The sequence below is a fragment of the Macrobrachium nipponense genome, chromosome 1 (genome assembly GCF_015104395.2).
Source record: "Macrobrachium nipponense isolate FS-2020 chromosome 1, ASM1510439v2, whole genome shotgun sequence".
NCBI lineage: Eukaryota > Metazoa > Arthropoda > Malacostraca > Decapoda > Palaemonidae > Macrobrachium > Macrobrachium nipponense.
The window spans coordinates 202622779-202646204 of NC_087200.1; the positions used below are offsets into that span (position 1 = coordinate 202622779).

A 23426-nucleotide genomic window follows, 5' to 3' on the forward strand; every position below is an offset into this window, starting at 1 on the left:
CATGGAGTATTTCGGAAACTGGATCATCTCCTCAAGGGACTTTTCCATATATTGGAAGTCTTCAACTTCTTAGATTGGTCCCTTGGGGTGAGTCCAAGAAAGCTCACGATTCGCAGGGAATCGAAACCTGAAGCCCTGTTATGCATTTTTCGTTCTTGCATCGACAAAGCAGTACAGGATGGATCTTTGAAGAACTCTTTCATTATTTGGAGCAGGTCTTTTGAAGAAAAGGACAGTGTATGGCGCCTTCTTAACAAAGGCAGTCTCGCATGCTCAGAGGGCAGCTCTACTATATGCACCTCTGTCGGACTATTTGTTCCCTTCTAAGTTAGTGAAGGACGTAGCTCACTCTTTAACTGAGAAGGCGACACAGGATCTTCTGACGCAGTCAGCTAGGAAGAAGAAACCTGCTTTAGTTTCGGACAAGAAAGCACCTAGCACTTCTATGCAGCCCTTTCGAGGTGGTCCGATCTCCAGACCTCCCGCAAGAAGGAAGGCTCCAGAGAGAAGAAGGTAGGTCCGCCTTTCGTCCCTTTTAAAAAGGGAAAATGAAACATTTCTCCTCCAAACACCAGTAGGTGCCAGGCTCCTGGGATTCGTGGAGGCCTGGACACTGATAGACGCAGACGCGTCTTCACTAAATATCATAAGGAAGGGATATCGTATCCCTTTCCTGAATACTCCGCCCCTAACGTCAATACCAAGGGAACTATCAGCCAAGTACAAGGATCCTGTGCTGAGGGATACTCTTCGATCGATGGTGGAACAAATGTGGGACAAGAGTGCAGTGGAACTAGTACTGGATCAAAACTCCCCGGGGTTTTACAATCGCCTTTTTCTAGTGGCGAAAGCCTCGGGAGGCTGGAGACCAGTACTAGACGTCAGCGCTTTGAACAAATTTGTTCAGAAGGAGTTCTCCATGGAGACTTCTGCTTCAGTCCTAGCGTCATTACGACAAGGAGATTGGATGGTGTCTCTAGATCTCCAAGACGCCTACTTTCACGTCCCGATCCACCCTTCATCGAAGAATACCTCGTACCTCCTTTCTGACGGGGGGAAGGATCTTTCAGTTCAGAGCCTTGTGTTTCGGCCTGTCCACAGCTCCTCAGGTCTTCACAAGCCTGATGAGGAATGTGGCGAGATTTCTTCATCTCAAAGGAGTGAATGTCTCGATGTACTAGACGACTGGCTCATCAGGGCCAGATCGGAGAGACAGTGTTTGGAGGACCTAAAGTTAACTCTGGATTTGACCAAGGCGTTGGGATTGCTTGTGAACCTCAGAGAAGTCTCAGCTGACCCCCAGACAAGACCTAGTCTATCTGGGGATTCGGATGGATTCTCGGGTTTTTCGAGTTTTTCCTTCGCAAGAGAGAACCGCAAAAGGTTTGAGGATAATCTCTCTCTTCTTAGAGAAGCACAGCAAACGTCAGCGAGGGAATGGTTGAGCCTTCTGGGGACGCTTTCCTCGCTGGAACAATTCTTCCCTCTCGGAAGACTTCATATCCGTCCACTTCAATTCCTTCCTCAAGAAGTCTTGGAGCTGGAAAACGGACAACTGTCGGACGTGTTTTTCCCATTCCAGTGGAGGTAAAGGCACACCTACAGTGGTGGTTGCTACCTCTGGAAGAGAAACAAAGGATCTCTCTAAGATCACAGAACCCAGACCTAGTGTTGTTCTCCGACGCGTCGGAGACGGGTTGGGGAGCGACATTAGGCTCGGAGGAAGTGTCAGGCACCTGGGAACCAGCACAAGTGTCCTGGCACATAAATTGCAAAGAGCTCTTCGCCGTACACCTGGCTTGAAGAGCCTAGAACCTCTGGTGAGAGACAAGATAGTGCAAGTAAACAGTGGACAACACCACCGCACTTGCCTACATTCGGAAACAGGGAGGGACACACTCCTCGTTCCTTTACGAACTCACGAGGGACCTATTACTTTGGACGTCTCACAGGAACATCTCCCTGCTGACAAGGTTCGTACAGGGAGTAAGGAATGTGAGGGCGGACAGGCTCAGCAGGAGGAACCAGGTCCTTCATACAGAATGGACTCTGCACGAGGAAGTGTGTCTCGATCTCTGGTCTCTGTGGGGAACTCCTCATGTGGATCTCTTCGCAACATACATTTCAAAAAGGCTCCCAGTGTTTTTTGCTCGGTCGTGGAAGACCCAAGAGCAATTATGGTAGACGCCTTCCTGCTAAACTGGTCTCGAGTGGACGTTTTACGCTTTTCCCCCATTCAAAATCCTGGGGTTAGTATTGAAAAAGTTTGTGGCGTCAAAAGAGACGAGGATGACTTTAATAGCCCCCACCCCCTTTTGGCCAGCCCCAGGAATGGTTCACGGAGGTGGTAGAGTGGATCGTAGACTTTCCAAGATCCCTACCAGAAAGGACGGATCTTCTCAAACAACCACACTTCAAGAGGTACCATCAAAAACCTCCCCGCTCTCGCTCTGACTGCCTTTCGACTATCGAAAGACTTGTCAGAGCGAGAGGCTTTTCTCGCGAAGTGGCAAGCGCGATCGCGAGAGCTCGAAGAACCTCCACTACGAAAGTATACCATCGAAGTGGGAGGGTCTTTGTTAAGAGGTGTAGAGCCAAGAAGTTGTCCTCCTCCTCTACCTCTCATAGCGGAAATTGCTGATTTCTTGCTATTCCTGAGAGTAAGATCTCATCTAGCCGTATCCACAATAAAGGGATACAGGAGTATGCTCTCGGCTGTATTCAGGAACAGAGGTTTAGATCTGGCAAATAACAAAGATCTCCACGATCTCATAAGATCTTTTGAGACTTCAAAAGTCTAAGGAACCAGTACCTCCCCGAACTGGAACTTGGACGTATCCTCAAATATCTGTTTCTTGGATAGATTCGAGCCTCCGCATCGGGCATCATTTAGAGACCATAACTAGAAAATGCCTTATTTCTTTATCGTTAGCGACGGCAAAAAGAATTAGTGAAAGTTACAAGCTAGCAGGATAAAGTTAGGATTCAAGGGAGACTCGGCGATTTGCTCGTTTAAGACTCTGTTTTTTAGCGAAAAAACGAGAATCCCACGAATCCCTGGCCTAGGTCATTCGAAGTCAAAGGAATGTCTAGTCTCGTAGGGCAGAGAAGCAGAGAGGTCTCTATGCCCTGTTAGAGCTCTGAAGTTCTATCTTCAGAGGAAGCGTCAGTTGGGAGGCTCTAGACAAGGTCTTTGGTGCGCGGTAAAAGACCCCACAAGACTGATGTCAAAGAATGCTCTAGCGTTCTTTGTAAGAAACGTCATTACGGACGCTCATAAGTCTGTCCTGACGAACAATTACAACTACTGAGGGTAAAAGCTCATGAAGTAAGAGCGGTTGCGACGTCTCTCTCGTTTTATAAGAATATGTCGCTTAAAAAAACATTATAGATAACGACATATTGGAGATGCAACTCAGTATTTGCATCTCATTACTTGAAAGACGTGCGTGTGACGTATGAGAAGTGCTTTTCTCTAGGGTCCTATCGTATCGGCAGATACGATTCTGGGTACGGGAGCCGACACCAATCCTTAAAAGGTAAATACTGTTCTTCTGTTTGGATATGGTCGAGAATCTCTTCGAACAATGGAGGATTCAGGCTCGCACGGGCGGCCGTCTATGTTGTTCATAAGAGAATTCTCGTCCATATCCAATTAGTTGAGTATAATTTTTTTTTTTGAAAAATTATGTAAGTGTGCGTAGTGGTTTTTGAGTTACGGTTGTTGTGACGAGTTACGGGGATAACTCGTAACAATCCTTAGTTCTAACACATGGTTAGGATCAGGTGGTCGGGATTGGTTGTGTGCTCCTTCATAAGGTGTATTGTCATATAAGTGGATCAGCACCCATTGACAAAGTCCTTTTAGGCTCTGCTGAGTAAGTGGGTAAGACCCCATCGGCAGACCCACAAGAACTCTTGGCCATAGATCACATATCTCGCTAAAGTTCTTGAGGTGATGCAGACTACTGGGCAAACACCCCACCAAGTCTACCACCTATCAGGTAGGAACCAAGGTTTTATTTATACCTACAACATATGTTACCTGTCTATTCCATATAGTAGCTGTCTCTTACCCTCCACCGAAAGGGTGCCAATCAGCTATGTATATATCTGACAGGTAAGTTGATTGTATGAAAAATGATATTGTTATGTTACAATAAAGTTTCATACATACTTACCTGGCAGATATATACAATTAAAGGCCCACCCAGCCTCCCCGCAGGAGACAGGTGGAAGAGAGAAAATATGATAGAAAACGGGGATGGTTCCTAGTCCTGCCACCCAGGGCAGGCCGGTAGATCACCTGACCTACCTGTAGCGAGTGGCGCGAAATTTGAATTTCTGTCGGGGACGACGGAGTCTTAGCTATGTATATATCTGCCAGGTAAGTATGTATGAAACTTTATTGTAACATAACAATATCATTTTTTTTTCCCCTAAATATAAATGCTTTACAGAATTTAAGATAAAGGGCGTCAAAGAAAGAGAGGATAAATACTTTATGCCTCATTTTGGCCTTAGAGGTTGGATTCACAGAGGTCACGTTCTCACAGCATGTTTTGGAAGTCTTTTCCAAAGGACAGTCTGAAAATTCTTTATAAGCATCTATTACAAATGGACCTTAACAACCTCTCCACTCTGAGTCAGTCTTCGTGCAGACTGACCAGAAGTGGACATGAATGGAGAGGATTTTTAAAGGTGAATGACAATAGTCATAGCCAGGACATAGAATTGCTGCAGATCGTGTTTGATGGAAGAGGAAACTGTCCTCTTCCGATACCTCTGTGAACCACATATAGGTTTTTTCTTCCTTTTCAGAGGGAAGAATCAACTTTATATATATCTGCTATCAAAGAGCACAGTAAAAGGCTATACTCTGTCTATACAAGGAGAATTAGAGATAGCAGAGGATTAAGATCTTCGGGATCTGATACGATACCTCAATATGACAAGAGTAGGATATCATGTACTTCGAATGGGATCTTTTGTGGCTTCAGATTCCGTGTTCCGACAAGATGGAACTGCTCCTCATCAAACTTCTTTGAGAAATTTTATGAGGGAATTCTTTGTTTTCTCTTGGCCCTTAACTACCAAGAAGACAGGTGAATTTTTTGTGCATTGGAATCTCGCATCAGATTTAATGGAGACTCGGCAATGGGTTCTTGCCAGCATAGTATGTCTGGCAGAGAACTAAAACCCTCTATTCCTGACTCAACGATTTCAGATAGAAGTTTCGTTGCCCAGGCAGGGTACTTACGTTTTTGTACATGGAACTTACCCAGCAGATATATACTTAGCTATAGACTCCGTCGTCCCGACAGAAATTCGAATTTCGCGGCACACGCTGCAGGTAGGTCAGGTGATCTACCGCCCCTGCCGCATGGGTGGCAGGAATAGGAACGATTACCGTTCTAGAACCAGATTTTTCTCTGTCGCGGTAGTGTCAAACATACGTTGTTGCTACCTCCTGACTTGATTTTCGTTTTTTCATCGCCATCGACCTTCTGGGCTGTCTTTTGCAGGGAGTACTGGGTCTTTGGTTTGGCATACGCTTTTTATTAACTTTTTAATGAATTTGGCTTCGAAATTTCGAAGAATATATTACGTGAAACTACCGAATTTTTCGGTAGACACATATTTTGCAATAAGGGAAATATTGATTTTTTTTTTTTTCACTAATACGTGTATAAGTGTTAGAACTTGATGAAGGAAATATAAGATCTAACTTCCTACTTTAGGAAGTCAGAAAGCATATAACTAGATACGCTTCCTTTAGAAGCTTTAAGAGCTCTCGTACTAACGAGCAGTTAAGAGTATTGACAATTCTAGTAGTTTGTTGCATCCTCATCACCTTCTTACTCCACAGAATCTACAAATTCATATGTGCAAATTTGAAGATAAATGGATGAGCTCAAAAGGCGAGCTCTAAAAAAAAGGTAAGAAGTGAATATAGTGTTTCCCAGTGCAGTGGAGGGTGCGTCTGATCGCTTCCGTAGCGCTTCCAGGCCTAGACCTCTTCCAAACTCCCAGACCCAGTGGAGGAGGAAAGTCGACAGCCGCAGGAAGGTTAGGGAGAACCACCCCCACCGGTCAGGCGTCCCCTCGGCAGGTTCTGTAGAACGTCCAGACTGCCAAGGATAGCCATTGATAAGGCATCCTTAAAAAGTGCGTCTCTTCATCTTACATCCGAAAAGACGAAGAATGTGTTTTTTTGGAGGCGAATGATCTAGCGCGTTCTCTGAAACTAAGAGAACACTGAGCAAGAGCCAGCCGCTGCCAGGAAGCCGCGTTCCAGCAAAGCTAGCGTGAGCTACGTTCCTATAGACAGCAGCGAGGCGCGTTCCAGCTAACAGACTAGCGCGAGCCGCGTTCCTACAACAAACGCGAGCCGCGTTTCTAGAAAATTTTTCTTGGCGCAAGGCGCCTTCAAAAGAGACGAAGCGCCAGCCTGGCACAAATTGCGCCAGAAAAACAGACGGCTAGAGCAGGGCCTACAGTAGAGTGGCAATCAGAACGATCCTTCCATTGAACGTTTCCGGGCAAGAGGCTCTTTCTAAAAGGGTCTAGTAGGCGCTCGGAACTGTCAGGGCGCACGGGACCTTCCACGCAAGCGGAACGTTCCAGGAGCGAGTCTCCTTTCTAGCGTGCGGAACATTCCAGTCGCGCAGAACATTCCAGGCGCTAGGTGCAAGGATCCAGGCGCCAGAATATCCTTTCTCTATCTGCCTCGGCAGGGAAAGAAGGTAGTAGAGTATCTGCTGTATGAGAATACGATACGGCAAATCATAAGCACATACTGTAGTTACTTCTTTGCTGAGCAACTCAATTACCAGTATCCTTCCAGGAATTTCCTAGGAAGGACTACGCTTAAAGGGATTGTTAAGACAACACCTACTTAGCTTCTAGATTTATCGAAGTCTTGTTTCGCTTAGATATGCATTATAAGAACTTCCTGAAGTTCGATAATAATTTTATAAGATTCCTTTATTAAATGGAGTAGCTGGCAACTCTGGAAGAGTAAGGCCAGTCGGCTAACGAGACTGCTATCGCTTAGACACCAACGCAGTATCATGTAGGTGTCGGTCATGAGTGTCGGTAACATGTCTCTCTCCTGCGGGATGGAATGAAATAACCGTGTCTCTCCCCTACAATCATGATTTTAGCCTCGGATTGAGGGATAGTTAAGCAAACATAAATAAAATATTGTCTGCCTTTTGCTAAGAAGCTTTCAATAAGAAAGATATTACAACATTTCAATGCTGTTTACCGTAGGTAACATTTTTAAAGGATTCTAACGCAGCGGAACTATATTGTATAATGCTCTCATGCTTACGAAAGCATGGCTTATTAGAGTACATGCTTAGTGAGAAGATGAATGTAGTAGAGAATTCACTTTAAGACTACGGTATTGGTCAAGTCTTATGCACATACCGAGGTTAACTACAGAAATTCCTAGTATCCTTACAAAGGTTTCCTAGATTAATGCTGTTTACCACAATGTGACAGTATTATAAAGGATTCTAATACGGCAGCGCACGATATAATATAATTCTCTCATCCTTTCGAGAAACGCACACAACCTTTTTAAATTCGGATATTGCTCAAGAGAAGTTGGGTGAGTCGGATGGGAAACATTCTCTTAGTGGCAGAATGTTTCCTGAATGGACTATACTACGTATATAAAAGTTTTTCCCACTAAGAACGGAATTAACATGTGAAGGATGGTCGGGTACCATAAAGGCATAGATGTTATGGCACATAAACCTAAAAAAGAACTAGAAGGAAGCGCCAGCCTGGCGCAAATTGCGCCAGAAGCGCCTGCCGCGCCAGAAGCACCATCCAAGATATTTTCTCGTTTAGTGAGTTATTAACCTAAGAGTCCAGTAGCCTCTCGGACAGCAGGCTCGGTAACGGCAAGATTCGTTCCTGATTTCGTTACCCATTTAATCGAAAAGGGGTCGCTTACAAGGAATGATGAAATGATTTATTTAATCACTTAGGCCAATTCCACGACTCTCTCATATCGCAAAGAGCATCGAGAATCTCTTTTTTCGCCCCTGTTCGCGTTAACGAAAGAGAACCTATTTGGGAACAGACACGGAACGTAACGATCCTTAAGAGGTTCGATGCAAGATTTTGCATGTCCGTGAGAACCTTCTCGATCGAAGATAATAACTGTTAACGTATGTCTAACATTTATTGAAAAGAGTTGTGAGAACCTGCGGAAAGTCTTCTTCATAGATCTCTTTGTAAGGTAGAAGACGAACAGGCTTCCTTTAGACTGCTTCTTTTTCCTCGAACCAAGAAGAGGTAGCAATATAAGACATCTTTAACTTTAAAGAAGGGGAATAAACTTTAGCCTTTTTTCCCTAGTTATAAATTCTTAACAGATATTAAGATAATTGGGCGTCAAGGAAGAGAGGATGTATGCCTCATTTTGGCCTTAGAGAGGTTGGATTCACAGAAGTCACGTTCTTCTCACAGCATGTTTCGTAAGGCTTTTCCAAGAGTATCTGGATATTCTATCAGAATCTATTATAAATAGACCTATAAAACCTCTCCACTCTGAGTCTGTCCGCGTGCAGACGGACCAGAAGTGGACATGAATGAGAGGTTTTTTCAAGGTAAATGACAATAGTCATGGCTAAGACATAGAATTGCTGCAGATCGTGCTAGATGGAATGAGGAAACTGTCCTCTTCCGATACCTCTGTGAACCACATAGCGAGGTTTTTTCTTCACTTTCAGAGGGAAGAATCACCTATGTATATATCTGCTATCAAAGAACGCAGTAAAAGGCCATACTCTGTCTCTACAAAGGGGAATTAGAGATAACAGAGGATTAAGATCTTCGGGATCTTATACGATACCGCAATACGACAAGAGTAGGATATCATGTACTTCGAATGGGATTTTTTTTTTTGTGCCACAGATTCCGTGTTCCGACAAAATGGAACTGCTCCTCATCAAACTTCTTTGAGGAAGTTTATGAAGGAATTCTTTGTTTCTCTTAGCCCTAAACGACAAAGAAGACAAGTGAATATTTGTGCATTGGAATCTCGCATCAGATTCAATGGAGACTCGGCAATGGGTTCTTGCTAGCATAGTATGTCTGGCAAAAGAATTAAATCCCTCTATTCCTGACGCAACGCTTTCAGATAGAAGTTTAGTTGCCCAGGCAGGGTACTTACATTTTCATCTACAGAAGAAGAGATGGTTTAAACGTTTGCCTACAGAGTCTTCGGGGTGCGATGAGGGCTCAAAATGCTTCCCAGAAGGTATTCAGAAGGATACAATAAGAGCTAGAAATCAGGGTTCCGCCCAATTTCAGCTCAGAGTCTCCTTCGACTTCCAGACTCCTTCCCTTCCTTCGGGCAAGGATAGGGAAGATTCTGCAACGAGGAACCTCATCAACATGTAAGAAGAGATCTCGTTAGCAAAAGAAGTGTTCACGAAGGATCCTCCTCGGAGGAAGACTTCTCTCTCGTATTGTTAGATATCCTGTCGTCTACTGGGGTGTAAGCTGACTAAAATCACCTCCCCTTGCCAGGGGCCAAAAGCTCAAAGGGGAAGAATTTCTTCCACCCTTCTCCAGTCTCCTGATAAAACTATGTGGTTGTTCAGGACTCTCGGACAATGTAGCGCCAGCCAAGCGCCAAATGCCAATACAGGCGAAAAACGCCAGAGGCGGACAGTTCCAAGGAACTCTGTCATGGTCGGATACTGAGAAGGAGCGGGCCTCCAACCTGGCGCAAATGCACCAGAGGCGAACAAATCGGACAGATATAAGAGTGTCCGATGTGGACATTGCCAGACAGCCTAGAGACTCTTCCAAGCTCGAAGCTCCAGCAAGTGTGGAGGAGCCAAGCCAGGCGCGAGGCGCCAGCCAGGCTCTAGGAGCCAGCCAGGCTCTAGGAGCCAGCCAGGCTCTAGAAGCCAGCCAGGCGCCATCCAGGTGCCAGGCTCCTTCAAGGCTAGGCTCCAGTCAGGATTGAGGATCCATCCAGACGCAAGGCTCCTTCCAGTAAAGAGAAACCTAAAGCTCTGTCATGTAAGAGGGCTAGTCCCCATTGATATGACAGGTAAGGCTCTGCCATGTAAGTGGGTCAGCCCCCATTGGCACGATCCGAGAAGGCTCTGTCGTGTAAGCGGGCTAGCCCCCATTGACATGATCCAGAAGGGTTTGTCAGTCATAGGTCCCTACCTCGCTGAAACTCTTGAGGCATGCAGACTCATAGACAGTAATCATGAAGTCTTCTGCCAGGCTCCAGGTGCCTTCCAGGCGCAAGGCACCAGCCAGACGCAAGGCTCCAGCCAGGCGCGAGGCGCTAGCCAGGAAGGAGGAGCCAATCAGGCACCAGCCAGGCGCGAGGCGCCAGCCAGGCGCAAGGCGCCATCTAGGCGCGAGGCTCCAGCCAGGCTCTAGGCGCCATTCAGGCGCAAGGCTCCAGCCAGGTGCGAGGCGCTAGACAGGCGCTAGGCGCCTGCCAGGCACGAAGCGCTAGCCAGGCTCCAGGCTTCACCCAGAAGAGATCTATATCAAAGAACGCCCTGGCCTTCTTTGAGACATTGTGATCTCCTAAGCACTTGATAAGTGCATTGATGATTCCTTCAAACAGCTGAGAATTAAAAGCGCATGAAGTGCAAGCTTTTCGAAATTCTTGTTCTTTCCCTAACAATATGTCATAAGGGACATATTAGCTGTCACATACGGGAGATGCAACTCTGTGTTGACTTCCCATTATCCGAAGGATGTCAAGATAACCTTCGAGGGATCCTTCTCTCTTGGTTGATACGTGTCTGCGGATACATTGCTGGGATAGGGAGCAGATACGGGGGGGTGATACCTTAACTAGTGAGTTAAATTTTATTTAACGTCACATCCTCGCTGAGGCTCTTGAGGCGAAGCAGATTCCTAGGCATTAGCCATGGAGTCTTCCGCCTGATCAAGTAGGAACCAAGGTTTTATTTATTTATTACCTACAACGTATGTTGTTTACCTGTCTATTCAGTAAATAGTTGTCTCTTTCCCACCACCAAGGGTGTCAATCAGCTAAGTATATATCTGCTGGGTAAGTTCCATGTAACAAAATGATATTGTTAAGATACAATAAAGTTTTGTACATACTTACCTGGCAGAATATATACGATTGATGGCCCACCCAACCTCCCCTTCAGGAGACAGGTGGAAGAGAAAATCTGGTTCTAGAACGGTAATCGTTCCTATTCCTGCCACCCAGCGGCAGGGGCGGTAGATCACCTGACCTACCTGCAGCGTGTGCCGCGAAATTCGAATTTCTGTCGGGGACGACGGAGTCTATAGCTAAGTATATATCTGCCAGGTAAGTATGTACAAAACTTTATTGTATCTTAACAATATCATTTTCACCTACATAAGAAGAGATGGTTTAAACGTTTTTGCTACAAAGTCTTTGGGATGCGATGAGGGTTCGAAATGCTTCCCAGAAGGTATTCAGAGAGATACAGTAAAGAGCTAGAAATCAGGAGTCCTCCCAATTTCAGCTCGAATCTCCTTCGACTTCCAAGCCCCTTCCCTTCCTTCGGACAAGGATAGGGAAGATTCTGCAACGAGGAACTTCATCAGCAAGTAAGAAGAGATCTCGTTAGCAACGGAAGGATTCAAGAAGGATCCTCCTCGGAGGAAGACTCTTATCTCTCGGACTGTTAGATGTCCTATCGTCTAATGGATGTAGTTTACTACAATCACCTTCCTTGCCGGAGAGGCCAGAAGCTCAAAGTGGAAGAATTTCTTCCACCCTTCTCCAATCTCCTGATAAACCATTGTGGAGTTCCAGGACTTTCGGACAATGTAGCGCCAACCAAGCGCCAAATGCCAAAACAGGCGTAAAAAAAACGCCAGAGGCAGACAGTTTCAAGGAACACTGTCATTGTCTGATGAATAGAAAGAGGGGGCCTCCAACCTAGCGCAGATGCGCTGGAGGCGAACAAGTCAGACAAAGATAAGAGGTGTCCTGATGTGGGCATCGCCAGAACATCCTCGGGACTCTACCAAGCTCGAAGCTCCAGCAAGTGGAGAGGAGTCAGCCAGGGGCCAGACGCCAAATAGTGCCAGTCTGGAGCCAGGCGCGAAGCTACTTCCAGGCGCGAGGCGCCAGCCATGAGTCAGGCAAAAAGCGCCTTCCAGGAGCTAGGCGGCCAACCAAGTGTCAGGCAGGCGCGAGGCGCCAGCCAGGGCTCGAGGCTCCAGCCAGGCTCGAGGCTCCAACCAGACTCGAGGCGCCACCCAGCGCAAGCCAGGCTCTAGGCTTCATCCAGAAAAGATCCATTTCAAAGGAAGCCTGGTCTTCTTTGAAATAAGTGTGATCGCTAAAAGCACTTCATGAATGACTTGATGATTCCTTCAAACAGCTGAGAATTAAAAGCGCTTGAAGTGCGAGCTTTTATGAATTCTTGTTCGTTACATAACAATATGTCGTGAAGGACATATTAGCTGTAACTTAAGGGAGATGCAACTCTGTGTTGACTTCCCTTTGCACAAAGGAGGTCAAGTTGACCTACGAGAGATCCTTCTCTCTTGGTTTTACGTGTCTACGGATACGTTGCTGGGATAGGGAGCCGACACTGATCCTTAACTAAGTGAGTTAATTTTTATGTTAACATAGTGTTTTTTTTTTTTTTTGGTTTGTTTGAAAGGAGTTTGGGGATAGCTCTTTTCAAACTAAGCACAAACCCTCGTGTTAGGATCAGGTGATCGGGATCGGTGTTGTGTGCTCCTTAATTATGCCCCTAGGCCATAGGTGTATTGTCATGTAAGTGGATAAGACCCCATTGACAAATGACCATTAGATTCTGTCGAGTAAGTGGATAAGACCCCATTGACAGATCTACAAGAACTCTTAGCCATAGGTCACATCCTCGCTGAGGCTCTTGAGACGAAGCAGACACCTAGCATATCTAGGAAGTCAACCCTTCGTCTAAACACATAGGAACCAAGGTTTTATTTATCTATTACCTACAACGTATGTTGTTTACCTGTCTAATCAGTAATTAGCTGTCTCTTACCCACCGCCAAAGGTGCCAATCAGTTTAAGTATATATCTGACAGGGAAGTTAAATGTATGAAAATGATATTGTTATTGTACAATAAAGTTTCATACATACTTACCTGGCAAGATATATACGATTGAATGGCCCACCCAGCCTCCCCTCAGGAGACAGGTGGAAGAGAAAAATCTGTCCTTAGAAGGTAATAGTTCCTATTCCTGCCACCTGACCTACCTACCTGTAGCGTGTGCCGCGAAATTCGAATTTCTATCGGGGACGACGGAGTCTATAGCTAAGTATATATCTGCCAGGTAAGTATGTATGAAACTTTATTGTACAATAACAATATCATTTTTACAATAAAGTTTTGTACATACTTACCTGGCAGATATATACAATTGATGGCCCTCCCAGCCGCCCTCAGGAGACAGGTGGAGAAGAGAAAATATGACTGGAAAGGTGGATTGGTTCTACACCCGCCATACACCCGCCACCCAGCGGCGGGTAGGGTAGATCACCTGACCTACCTGTCGCGTTTGCCGCGAGTTTTGAATTCTGTCGTGACGTCAGAGACGTAAGCTAAGTATATATCTGCCAGGTAAGTATGTACAAAACTTTATTGTAAAATAACAATATCATTTTATTAGTTTTGATTTTAAATTAGCATTATATTCCCTGTCATGATGTATTCTAAAAGGATGAAATAAAAGAAGGAATGGTTGTCATCTTTGGTGAAAATGGAGAAAACTTTCTGTGGTTGCATCACAACATATCCCATGAGCTACCAGTTAGAAATCCAAATGAAAATCAGGTTTTTTCTAATTCGAAGTGAATTAGAACTGGCTGTTTATGTCGTCAGTTTTTAGAAGGTCTTTTAAATCCCCAAACATGACTTAAGATTCTTCTAAATGTTCACTGCTAACATCTAATGGCGTTTCCATTTTGGTGTGTTTAGTGCTGCTCAAATTCCACAATGTATAGAGAATCCTTCAAAGATCTGTCATTGCATTGGCATTGTAATAATTATTATGTCGATGTGTCCTCAGCTTGTACACCAAAACCCATCTGTTTGGACAATCAAGGCTACTGCCTCGACACCACAAGTAATCACACTTGCGGCGGAACTGTCTATGCCGATGGGTGTGATGGACCGAACTGTGCTTGCTGTTTCACAACTAAGTGGCTTCACATAGCAGTTATTTCTTTTCCCTCTGGGACAGATGTGCTACTACCAATCCTTTCCCTGTGGCCGTCCCAGTGCTCACCTTTGTTGTCGTCACTCGCCTAGTTTACCCAAAGCTGCACAGCAGCATCTATATAGTAAGACTGCTTTTGTTCAGAAAACAGAAAACATTTTCATCCATTCTTATATATATAACATCTTTTATTGTATCTCCGTTCACATTCTCTTTCTTCCATCTTACTATTCACCCTCTCCTAACAATCGATTCATGGTGCAACTGTGAGGTTTTCTTTTTACACCTTTCAGACCTCTTTTCTGTTACGTAATTTCCATTTCAGCACTGAATGAGCTCATAGGTCCCACCGCTTGGCTTTTGGCCTAAAGTGTATATTCGATTTTTATTCTATTTTATTCTTTATACATAATATATACTGTAGCTCAAAATGGATTCCTGTCAAAGCATTTTCAATGTAGAAGGAATTATTTCCCAACATTCCATACACATGACATTAGTGACATTATGGCAATCTGTCTTTTCAGATCCTGATAACTGTGTTGAATTACCTGAATGTGGATGAGACAGCGGGAGATGTGTCCAAGATGGTGACTGGGGAGCTTGCTATGGCTTGGCTGAACCAGCAGGTTGTTTTGGAAACAATTGCACATGTTGCAAAGATGAGTTACATGAATACAGTAGAAGAACTGGGTACTATATTTTTTTTGCAGAATTTATTTATAAAAGTATACATTCATGCATCTATCTGTTTATCCAATCTATCTATCTGCTTATCTATCTATCTATATGTGTGTAATGTAGATATGTTATTTATAGAGGTTTTCGTGGTATATGAGCTATTTTAATGTTATTTAACGATCTTATTTGAAATTTAGAGCCCATGATGATGCTATCAAAATGACACACACACACATGATAATATATATATATATATATATATATATATATATATATATATATATATATTATATATATATATATATATATATATATATATATATATATATATATATATATATATATATATACATACGTATATATATATGTATGTTATGCATGCTATTTTTTTATATTCTCTTTCTTCTGTTTGCCTTGCGTACCTATGAGTTCTTATTCTCTCTTCTTCTTCTGGTTCTCTTTGTGGGTACGGGTAATGTTTGGAAGGTTGTTTGTTATATGGGCTAACCTTCAATTATCACTTGCGATGAGTTTCTTTTCTCATAGGAACATTGTAGATTATTTATTTCGTTTTAGCCATGTCTCTCAGGAGGTCTTTCTTACATGGAGTGGATACGTTTCACGGATTCTGTGCAAGTTAAACACCACTTAATTAATTTGCTTTTAATTAGAATAAAGTATAAGTTCACAATATAACACTACACTACACTGGAACAGAGGGAGAAGGGATACAGCCTCCCCGTATAAGGCCTTGTTCTTAACTGACTTTCTCTGGAAGCTCAAATGAAGTTTGAACCTAGCTGATTCAATTAGCTCCTCCTTAACTACTCTCTAAGACACATCCTACTTCTTCTTGAATGGCTTTCCTTACTTCCTGTGCCACCCCTAGATTAGTCTGATTGGTTTCGTCTCTTGACGGTAACCACCCACTGAAGGAGTCAAAGTTCAGAGTTTCTGGTGAGGTTTGCATTTTACTGTTTTGGAAATTGAGTGCCAATGTTTGGTCTAGTTTTCGAAACTGCTATTCGTGCAGTCTTATGCTGCACACATCTACTCTCGTTTATAACCTTAACCTTCTGGTAGATTCTTCATCACTCTACCCTCACTATATATTTTTCTACCAGTACGTTTTTCCTAACTAAATTGTCCCCTACCTATTCTCTGGACAGACTCTTGTTGTTTCCTGCCACCTACTGGCAGTGACCTCAATGCCTAAAATTATTAAAAATGATTACATATAAAAAATACAATGTTGAAAGTAATCAAAAATGGTTATATATATTCAACAATACTAGTATATCAGTTACTTGAAGGTAAATTATTCAGTAGTCTTAATGGTGTTGAGCTTGTTAACAACTAACACTCTGACAATACATATGAAAGCAACTATGGTGAGCTCTAACAAAACATATTTATCATGGACATGTTGGGGGAAATGTCTGTCTTGTACATATGAAAAATTTGATTAGCTGCTTCAAGTTTGTCAAATGATTCTAACTCAAGTTTGGACAATTTGAAATCCTTGGAAATTATCAAATTGATTGATATCCCTAGATAAAATTTAAGGAGTAAGAAGCAAAAATGGTAGGCTTGTAGTACAAATAATTCAAAATAACTACTTCACAAGATGTCACAAAGGATTTTATGTTATTAAAAATATCTGAGATTGATTATTCCTACAAGTGAGACCTTAGCTGTTACTTGATTCTCTGAAAATACTACCATTTCATCATACAAAATTTGAGCTTTGAAATCAGGACTGTAAGGGATATACTTACAGTTATTCTCACCATTTCTGTCATAAATCAAATCATCTATGCAATACAATTTGTTAAGTGGTTCATAAAAACTGTTTATGTTACAAACAAACTCATTGGCTTCAAGCATGATACAATCATCAAAATCTTTGTCACTTAGTTTCACCAACAGAAGTGAATTTTGTTGCAATGCAAAATGTACTATGCCTTGGTTCAAAAACAATTGACTTGTTGTTTACTAGCATTGGAAAAGGGTAAATGGATATCAAGTTATTAACTTCATTATTGTTGAATGGTATCACCAACACAATGTGATCAGAAACCCTTTTCACACTTATGATACTATAGTAAGTAAGAACATCTCGCACAAGCGGTTTGAAGTGATGATCTAACATACATTTTTCAATTACAAGGTGTAACTCACTAGGACTGATGAGGTATGGTGATAAAATGTTTTAGCGGCTAACATTACTGCATTCAAAAGTTCCTTATGATTTAACAAAAAGGTTTCTGTTTCAAATAACAACTGAGTCACATATTGTGACTTGTTTAAGTCATTTATCTCTGTAGTAATATTCTGAGCCATACTGTTAACAAAGTCCTTTAGTTTAACAATCAAATTCTGGTTCTTGTTAGTTGCATCAATGACTTTAGTCATGATTGTACCTTGTTCTGCGGCCCACATTTCTAATTTTTCTATTCTAGCCCTATCTTTATCTACATCACCATCAGTAGCTACACCAAACAAAGTGTTCAAGGCTGTGCCGATGAATGGTAACAAGGAACGCTTTTTAATTCTCTTGGGTAACACTTGACTGATATCCTCCCTAAGCTTTAGCAAAATAGAATTGTTCTGGTTAGTAGACATGACACTTTCAATTTTACTCATTAATCCAGTAAGTTCCTGTTGCTGCCGATCGACAACTGTGATGTTGATAGTTACACCGCTATGTCGTGTATCATTTTCACTTGACCATGATCCTTTAAAATTGCTCCCTTCTTGATTTGCAAGAGGGAGATGCAGATATCGCTCACCATGAGCCATAGTGAAATCCATTTCGTGCAAATATAATCTTATGCAGTAAACCTTATACAACAATGTTATTGACCGGTTGCACTTGGTCCTATCTTTTCCTTAAATTGTATCTTGGAGTCACTAATGCTGATGAAGTATGGGAATCATTTACGTTTACTGTTTTTCCTTACTACTTGCCTCCTTTAAGTCTTTAAAATTCTTTAAATGTTCTTCTGACCAATGTCAGAATGTACTATTTTAATATGTTCCAATGTGCAACAGTTTCATTTAAAGTTGATTCATGCATTAGCTTAAATTTATTTAACTTTAATCTTTCTATTACTCTATATGGACCTTGGAATTTAGGATTTACTTTAACATTAGGTCCTTCAACTTTGTGATTAAAAGTATGTCTTGGTGGAGTTGCTTCGTCCAATAAGGTATTTGGCATTCTTTTCTGATAACCATATAACAGAAAGTGTGGGGTTTCCCCAATAGATTCATTTACAGTGTTATTAATAGTGAACTGTACGTCTTCAAGCATTAAGTCCAATCTTCAGTCTGTGGAGTTACTAAAGTTTCAGTACATCCTTTATTTTACGATTTGTTCTCTCAACTGCTCCATTAGAGCTTGGTTTATAAGCTGTAACCTGACACTTGTTAATTTCATAAAACTCACACAATTTCTTTAAAATGTCACTAGTAAATTCTCCTGCATTATCAGATAATAATGTTTGAGGGCATGAATGTCTAGTAATTATTCTAGATTTCAGAGCTTCTGCTACAGTAGTTGCTTCTCTGTTTTCTGACTGGAATGATCTCAACATATCTAGTCAAGTAATCTATGAAAACTAATATCTGACGGTTACCTCTAGTTTGTGTTTGGAAATGGACCTACAAAATCCATTGAAACTACTTGAAACGGAGTTAATTCTGATGGATATTTCTCAAGAGGGGCTTTTACATTTACGTTACCCTTGTGTACGTTACAGATATGACAAGTTTCAACAAATCTTTTAGCATCTTCATTGCAATTCGGCCAAAAATAGTTTCTAGTGACTGTTCTACATGTTTTCTTTATTCCAGGATGTCCTGACAACTTGTAAGAGTGTGTTAGTTCTAATACTTCTTTGGTTAGTGTGTTAGGTACATACAACTGATCATCCTCATTTTGCATTAATTTTCCCACTATTTTTCTAATGCTAGCATCTTTTTGCTGTTCGATCTGAACCCTTTCTAAATCTATGATCTGACAACTAAAGCAGAAAGTATTAGTTGTGATTTGTTTCTCATTTTCTTCTTGCGATCTCGACAAGGCATCTGCTATAGTGTTATATCTACCTGGGATATATCTAAATTCTGGGGCAAATTCTAATACACTTATGAACCATCTGTTAAACTTCATATTATTTGTGAAGGCTCTTTTCTTGAATAGATCACAAATGGGTTTGTGATCTGTAAGCACATTGACTTTATGTCCTAGCAATATATGCCTAAACTTACGTAATCCCCAATATAGAGCTAAGCACTCTCGTTCGGTAGTGCTATAATTTCTTTCTGCAGTGTTCAAAACTCTACTTGCATAATATACTGCTCTCATTCTGGTTTTTCCTTGTTGCATTAAAACTGCACCTACACCTGTACTAGAAGCATCGCAGGCTAAGTAAAGTTCTTTTGAGAAATCTGGATACACTAAAATTGGATTCTTGTCATCATTTCCTTGAGTGTTTTGAAAGCTCTTTCATGTTCTGGCTTCCATTCATAAACGACAATCCTTCTTAGTCTTTAAATCTGTTAATGGTTTGGCTATAGTGGCAAATCATTTAATGAACGGCCGGTAATAGCCGATCACCCCAGGAACCTTCTTAAGGCTTTCAAGTTACTTGGGGCTGGATATTTTACAATTGCCTTTATTTTACCTTCCTGCATATGCAGTTCCATTTTCACTGATGACATGTCCTAAATATTCTAATGATTTCATCATGAATTGACATTTCTTAACCTTTATCTTTAATCCTGCACTCTTTAGTCTTTCTAAACACTGTTTCTAATGTCTTAAAGTGACTATCCAAGTCCTTGCTAGAAATGACTACATCATCTAGATATACTGAAACATCCTCCATATCTCCTAAGATTTGTAGCATTAATCGAGTAAAGGTTAGTGGGGCTGATGAAAGACCAAAGGGCATGACTTCAAACAGTAAATGTTCCTTATGAGTACTAAAAGCTGTTAAGGCTTGGATTCTTCGTCTAAAGGTACTTGCCAATATCCACTAAGCAAGTCTAGTGACGTAAATATCTTTGTTCCACCTAATTGAGCTAACATATCATTTATAACTGGCATTGGCATCCTATCTGGAATGGTGTGTGAATTTAATTTCCGATAATCTATTACCATTCTCCAAGTGCCATCTTTCTTTGGAACTAATAAAGAGAGGTGAAATTATATGGTGATTTAGAGGTACTTATTACACCATCTTGCTTCATTTCTTCAATTAACTGATCTACGATCGGTCGTTGACTTATTGGTAACTTATAGTTAGGGATATAAAATGATTTAGTTCCATCTTGTGTTAAAATCTTATGCTGCAAAGTATCTGTTCTGCCTAACCTATCTCCCTTCTAAGGCAATGACATCTCTATACCTCTCCAATATTTGTAATAGTTAACTCTATTCTGAGGAAAGTCTGTATTATTTACTTCTTTATTTAGAATTGAACTTGGTTCTGTGCTAGAGAAGAATGCTTTTTCACTTAGTGTTAGTAAAGGATTATTCACTACAATTCCTGTACAAAATTCTATACAGGTCTTAGTATTAGTCTTTTTGTCTGAAAAATTCTGGACGTATGTCTCACAGTTATTACCTTTCACATGAACTAGGGAATTGTCCATCCTAACAAAGTCAGGTAAGTTTTCGTTAGTTAGCATTACGTCCTTTTCATGCAAGTCTTCGTCTGCTTTAGCCCTAAGACAAACTTTGGTTAGACATTGCAGGTACAAAACTACTTCTCTATTAAGCGCAAATCTGACAGTATGATCATCTGCAGTACTGATTAAACATATTTTTTCGTCATCGCCTATCTCTGAGAAATAACAGACATCTGTTTCATCCGAACTTTCATCCAGTAGTATTGTTGAGTTTAATTCGCCCTTATTTATTGTTCCTAATAACAGGACTTCATTGATATATTTTTCTTCTTTATTTTCATCCATTATATGATATGTACAATCAATTTCTGATTCATCTTCATACATTTGTTCACATGCATTAATATGTTCCGCGGCAATGAATTGTTCAGGGGCATTAAATTGTTCAGCTGCGTTAATTTGTTCAGAGTCAAAACTCTGCTCAGAATTCTGAGTATATCAAGGCTTGCATTGTTAATATTATTTATTTGTGCACAATCTATCATAGAATCCTTCCTGGCTAGGATTTTCTTGTAAGCTATTATTTCTACCACTTTTTGCCACTAATTATCTGTGCTAGCATTATTATCTATCTTAGTTTCTTGGATGTTCGCTTCTCTAGAAAATGTCATCTCAGATAAATTGATCAGATTTATGCAAGACTTTCCTTCTTCTAGCTGGAAACAAACATTTTTCTCTATTTCTGTGTGGCAAATTAATTTTATTTTCTCCACAATCTACATTATTCTACATCTCCGCATAGCTTTATATGAAAACAGCGCTTGCGTAGGGTAAAACCTTTCTTCTAATACTACAAATACTTCCTTAAAAGTTTTGTCTAAAATCTCTATGTCCAGTGTGACATTGCCTAGCGCCTTTATTTATTTCCAGCTATTCCCTTATAATTCTACCAGGACCTTGTATTTCTGTATCTGCAAAGCCTAAATATTTTGTTAATGTTTGTTTATCTATTATATTTACTGTACTGCCTGTATCTAAAAAGGATTGAGCATGGTTATTATTAATTCTTGTTTGGATGATAGTTAAATCTCTTGGCATATTTCTTTATCCTTCACTGAAACCTGGCCTACCGTAACTATTTCGTTCTCATTTTCTACGGGTAAGGAAGCTTTCTTTTGTATTACCCCCTTTCTGTAATTGTCACTGAGTCTGATTATTATTTTGGGTGTACTACTTTGGGCATTATGGTTAGTATTGGCATTTTTGAACCAACAATTTTGTGTTAGGTGACCTGTCCTATTACAATGAGAAACAATACCTCGGTCGCCTGCAATTCTGAGTTGTGTGGTTGGAATAACCACAATTGGCACAATTTTGTTCCTGCTTGTTATTTTGTGTTTTATTATCTCCGAAGCTCTGACTGTGGTTAGGCTGGACGAATTTGGATTATTATTGTTTGAATTTCCTCTATGCTGTTGAGGCCTATATTTACTATTCTCGTTTGCTTGGAAAAATTTCCCATTACTATTCCTTGGATTATTCTAGGATCTTGTTTTTCCTTGTCTATGCTTGAAATTTCTAGATCTGTCTGGAACACTATCTGGTCTTTCCCTGGAAATTATTCCTATTTCTACTAGGGTTTCCATTATTTACAAAACCTGTAAATTCTTTTGCCAGATCAGTCCCTTTTTGCACATTTCCTTTTTCATAAAATCTTAAAGCTGCAGACTATCCTGCTTAGGATCAGATCCTGTTTCTTAAAGACTCGTTTTTCTTCTTCCCGATAGCATCATATACTATACCATGAACTATGTAATTCAAAATCTCTTTCATACTGACTAAATCCTTTGTTTGTCACGACTAAAAGCATCACCATCGCCAATAACTACGCCGGCTCGTTTCAAATTTCAAATCGTGGTTAAATTACGGATCGAATTTTCTATATCTGTATGTAAGTTTGCGATACTATCCCCATCATATTTCTGGTGTAAAAACCTACTGAGATTATACCATTTATCCTGTTGGTATACCGGCTCCCATAATTCTAGGCACACCTTCTTGAATTAGCGAAGGTCGGAATCTCCTGAAACTTAGCGGAAGTCAGTGTTCTGTGCGCATCTTCGCGTTCTGAACTAACATAAAGTAACGCTTCATCTATTTTCTTGCGTTCATCTGTAATTCCACTAGCTGAAATTCGACTTTCAGTCTCTGTTATCCACTGAGATACTGTATATGCTTCTAACTTAATTTTGTCAGGATTGACCCCTTTCTACATTACCGCAAAAGCGTGTAGCCTGTGTTAGTACAGCGGCCTGTGCCATTCTAGAGTACCTAGTTTGTGCTTGCAATGGATTAGGAATGTTATTATTGTTAGTAACAATCACACTAGTCGTAGGTTCTATTTGCTACTGTCGAGCTCGGTATTTTGTTTTGGTTAACTTTCGCTATGCAATCCGTTCGTGGGGAAATATTCGTCTGAGTATTTAGCCTCGAGCGTCTGTCAGGAGTTGGACGTAGGCTATAGTGGCTCGGGTTGGGAGTTCTGCTTCTTTGTAACCTAGTAATAATTTCGTTAAAAATTACGGTTCATACAACAGCTTTGCTTAGACTTGATACAATTTAAAAAAAATAGATGCATTGTTGTAGTACATTATCTTCATACTGAGTCTGGCCTTCCTTATTGCGATCCCTAGATATTCTACCTAAATTTTCTTATTTCCTAGTGTTTCCTTCCTTCAATCTGGAAAAACATAACATTAGCATATGCCGTTATTCCTTATTCACACCACTGCACTTTACGAACTGAATGACAATATCTTTTTCTTCTTGTTGCTGGTTGCCGATCACTTCTGCGTCGCCATCCAGGCTCTGCCTTTGTTTT

The 23426-nt window shown here is 41.2% G+C and overlaps 3 protein-coding genes across 22 annotated transcripts in view; 1 reads left to right on the top strand and 2 right to left on the bottom strand.

The window, feature by feature from the left end:
• The window catches only part of LOC135220022 (uncharacterized), an 875986-nt gene that overhangs the window by 825741 nt on the left and 26819 nt on the right, over positions 1-23426 (bottom strand). The gene's annotated exons all lie outside the window — the stretch shown is intronic.
• Positions 1-23426, top strand: part of LOC135220025 (CD209 antigen-like protein E) — a 677021-nt gene that overhangs the window by 457931 nt on the left and 195664 nt on the right. For 2 of the 13 annotated variants that reach the window (XR_010315554.1, XR_010315553.1), the window contains one exon: positions 14752-14882. The exons of the other annotated variants lie outside the window; for them this stretch is intronic. The gene's annotated coding sequence lies outside the window, so the exon portion shown is untranslated. Of the gene's footprint in view, positions 1-14751; positions 14883-23426 lie in introns of those variants that run through there. 13 annotated transcript variants of the gene reach the window in all.
• LOC135220027 (CD209 antigen-like protein E) overlaps positions 1-23426 on the bottom strand; it is a 596816-nt gene that overhangs the window by 412581 nt on the left and 160809 nt on the right. The gene's annotated exons all lie outside the window — the stretch shown is intronic.